The following is a 4,084-nucleotide window of genomic DNA, read 5'->3' on the forward strand; positions in this document are numbered from 1 at the left end:
TGAGACCCCTCCAAGCAACTGACCTCACCTGGATAAAAAAAAAATGGTGTTGGATTACTCTCTACTCCTGAAAGAAGGCAGAACAAGGACACAGCCCACTCTTTTCAATCAGTATCCAGCAGTGAGTCCTTTTGAACAGTTACCATCCAACAATGACAGTAAAAGTAGCTAACAAGAGTTGGGAAGCAGGGAGAAGAGACGGAGGGGAGACATGGCAGAATGGAGCCAGCTTAAAATAATTTTAATATCAGTTATCATCATTGCTTATTCAGTTGCTTGTAAATCTGTTTATTGACAGAGGACTCAACTCAGTGCCTATTAACATCAATAGGAAGGCTTTCAAAAGAACTCTGATCAGGTTAAAAAAAGGACAAATACCAACACATACTAGAGACTTTAGTAATTAATATCTTGATATACACTAATTCATCCCTGTGTAGGAGGATAACATTTCACTGTGACTCGCATCTGATGCACAGCTGATAAATGGTGAGTGCTTATGAGGGATTCTAAGCATTTTATTATATAAATAAAATTTTCTCATATGAAAATGTTCGGTCTATTTTACCGAAAGACAAATATATATTTTTAACATGTCTCATTTTTTCCCTGTTTCTCTGAGTAGAATAAACTTGCATGGTACTTTATTCAGAGACAGTGATGTGCTCTTTTACCTCTCCCTCTGAGAGAAGCCTGCCAGTAATTCATGTACTAGCTAGGACTGAGGGAGACCACCCCTGCCAGATTTCCCATCTCCCTGGTGAGTATCCTAACGTTCCAGCTGTGACTCAGGCTGGCAAAGAGTCATTCTTCTTCCTTGTTATCAAAGGTGAATCATTTTTTAGAAAAGAATATAAAGTTGAAGAGGCCAGAGAGAAATAATGTAAGAGGGACTGTGACTCTACATGATGAGGACACGCCAGGTGATGGGTGATTTATGGTTACCATGCCCTACTCTTGGGACTACTGGGCATATGCATTACACTTGCATAAGGCATATGCTTTTTGAAAGAGTGGGAGAACTTTTAACGCCAAGATTCTCATATCATCAGTCTGTGACTCCCTATATCACTCAGACCTTAATTGTACCACGGGTTGTTATGACTCACCACTGGTAGTGAATTCTAATGTTTTCTGAAAAAACCTCACAATCCAAAGACGTGGACTGACTGAGAATTTTTTTTAAAGAGGTGATCATCCTTTTTTCTTTCTACTCAATCCAACCCCCACTTTGTTATTTGCCTCCTTTATCTAAGATGGACTAAATATATCTCTCTGTGGGTGCGTCTACATGAGATGCTTACTGGGCACTAGCCTAATAATACTGCAGTAAGCTATTAGCATGGTTTTTGCCATGACACACTACCATGCAATGTTATTAGCTGGGATCCTGGTTTTCTTATTTTATACATTTTATATAAAATATTTCTTTACATATGAAATATATAAACATATTTTATATATGTGTGTGTGTATGTATGTGACACTTCATTTTAGTCATGGAAAAATGTGGATTTTGGTTTACTTTGTTAAAATCAGAAAATACGGGATTTTTTTTTTTTAATCGTAAAAACAGGATTCCTGGTCATTAGGCTAATGCACAGTAAGCATCACTAAAAAACTGTGCACCAGTGCTACTGCACAGTAACTCTAGTTACTGCACAGTCAGGGCATTTATTCATGTACCTCATTGTTCTGTGATGCACTGGAGATCTGCCGCTTCGTAGCAGACTCGATTAATCTACACACGAGCTGACATGCACTGTGGTGCACAACATGCAGTTGTATAAGTGGCAAAATGTGCAGAAAATAGCAGTGGTGCACTTTTGAACTAAAGCACCTCCAAGGTGTTTTAGTTCAAAAGTGCACTGCTGCCATCTGCTTTATGCTGGTGCACATTTCACCACCTATACAACTGTAGGCACCTGGTGTTGCAGCACTCACACATGTAAGCAAGCCCTCAATTAATACTTCATTAATACATTCATGAACTAAATGCACAGTATCTAAGGCGCACACATGAACATGTAGATGTGTCCTGTAACACCCATCAGTACTACATTTGTTGGAGAATCAGTTACTTATGAACTGTGGGGCTTTGAGTTCCTCACACTCTGGGTGCATCTATATGAGACCTTTACTGTGGAGCTACCTAATTAGCTCTGCTGTATAGTCTCTGCATCTACATGTGCATCCCTATTAGGTCTCAAGAAACTAATTAACTCTGCCATGCATTAGTATTTGTAAATACAAGTACTAACCTGCAGCAACATTCTTTAGTGTACAGCAACACACATGTAGACACTAGCGGAGCTGGCTGGGTCATGAGGGTGCTTCAGTGAGGGGCTGCCTGCCAGTTAGCCACACACTGGAGCACACTTGTGCCCCAGCCTTTGGAGCACATTGAGCTAGGTCAGAGCAGCCCCGGGCTGGCAGACTGACCCTCCCTGGCTTCTTGCCAGCCAGGGTTGCTCCCACCCAGTTCCATGTGTAGCAGTCCCAAGTGCATGTGTAAACATGGCATCTGGAAGCAATATACTCTGGCATGATAAGCACCAGAGTTTATTGCATCACATTAATTGCATGCGTAGACATGCCCACTGAGTTACGTTATGAAGAAACAATGCCAGGTTCCAAACAGCCATACGTACTAACTGCTTACAATGAGCTATATAAGCACTGTTGCTTTAAATGGTGTCTGGTGACTCCTCAAACACAGGACCTGGTGAAGGCTGCTGTAGACCACTCAGACTGTTTGTTTAAAGAGATTACAACTCTATTTTTAACAATTTTTTCACCGTATGGTATGATCACACTATTACTGCTTCACACCCTGCTATGGCTGACCTAACAGAACAACTCCTTAACGCAGATGCATGAATAGTACGGGTGTGCAAAGTGGGCCCTATTTGATTCAGATTTGACCCAAATCAGGGACAGTGATTCAATTCATTGATTCGGATCACTGTCCCTGATTTGATTCAGCCAAATGTGCAGATTCAATGCTGATTCGGAGAATCAGCAATTCAGACACAGACACAACTTTAAAAGTCTTTTCTACGTAGCTTGAGGTAGCAGGTTTAGCTTCTTATTGCTGCAATGCTAGGATGTATGAAGTGTCCCACAGGAGTGTGGGGGGCCCTCCACGTGCTCAGCAGCAAACCGGGAAGTGGACTAGAAGTACCTCTGGTTCACTTCTGGGTCTGCTGGACAGAGTGCTAGGAGACCCCCCCACCCCCACCCCGCACCTTCCCAGCTTGGCGATCGGCCGCAGGGGGACCCCAGGTGCCCCCCCAGACCCAGGAAGCACCAGTCACCAAGCTAGGGAGTAGGGGGCCCCCAGTGTGCTTCCAGGCAGACCTGGAAGTGGACACCAGAAGTGGTCCACTTCTAGGTCTGCTGCCAAGCGCGCTGGGGAACACCCCCATGCTTCTGTGGGACACTCCATGCACCCCAGCATTGCAGTGTTCATGAGCCACCTGCTACCTAGAGGTATGCAGAAAAGATATTTAAAGCTGTGTTTATGTCCAAATCGCCAAATCTTTCTGAATCGCTACAAATCAATTCGGAGGGTTCCAAATCAATTCAGAGAAATTAAAGGGTCCTCTGATTCAATATAGATTTGGAGATTCAGCCACCGAATCGAGTCAAATCTCCACCAAATTGAATCAGAGACCGAAGCTTCGCATAGCCCTAATAAATAGCATCATCTTGTTTACTGTTCTAGCCTGGCCATCAGCATAACCAATTATTTAACTATTAGAAATTCTGAACTATTCAAATTCACATTTAACTGGCTTGCTTATTGGCACATTAGATACATGTATGCTAAATGAATGCCTTTAAAATAAAGATAACTAAATTAAACAGTACAGTAACTGAAAGCAACTTAGATACCTGAATTAGAACATATCTATTTATGTATAATTTCCACAAGAGGGAGCCACACACTTTTGTTTTGCACTGAAAGATTATATACCAAATCATCATGACATGGTAGATAATGAATATATTCTTGTTCAGTGTTTAGCATTCTTTAATGGTGGTTTCATAGTTTCTAGGGTCAGAAGGGACCTGAGAAGAT

General features: G+C 42.0%; 1 long non-coding RNA gene across 1 annotated transcript in view; it reads right to left on the reverse strand.

Moving 5' to 3' along the window:
* LOC109299837 overlaps positions 1–562 on the reverse strand; it is a 5,777-nt gene extending 5,215 nt beyond the window's left edge. The window contains exon 1 of the long non-coding RNA XR_002098014.1: positions 29–562. This is a non-coding gene — a long non-coding RNA (uncharacterized LOC109299837). The remainder of the gene's footprint in view (positions 1–28) is intronic.
* Positions 563–4,084: the final 3,522 nt, after the last annotated feature.

The sequence above is a fragment of the Gavialis gangeticus genome, unplaced genomic scaffold (assembly GCF_001723915.1).
Source record: "Gavialis gangeticus isolate Ggan-Ray unplaced genomic scaffold, GavGan_comp1, whole genome shotgun sequence".
Lineage (NCBI taxonomy): Eukaryota > Metazoa > Chordata > Crocodylia > Gavialidae > Gavialis > Gavialis gangeticus.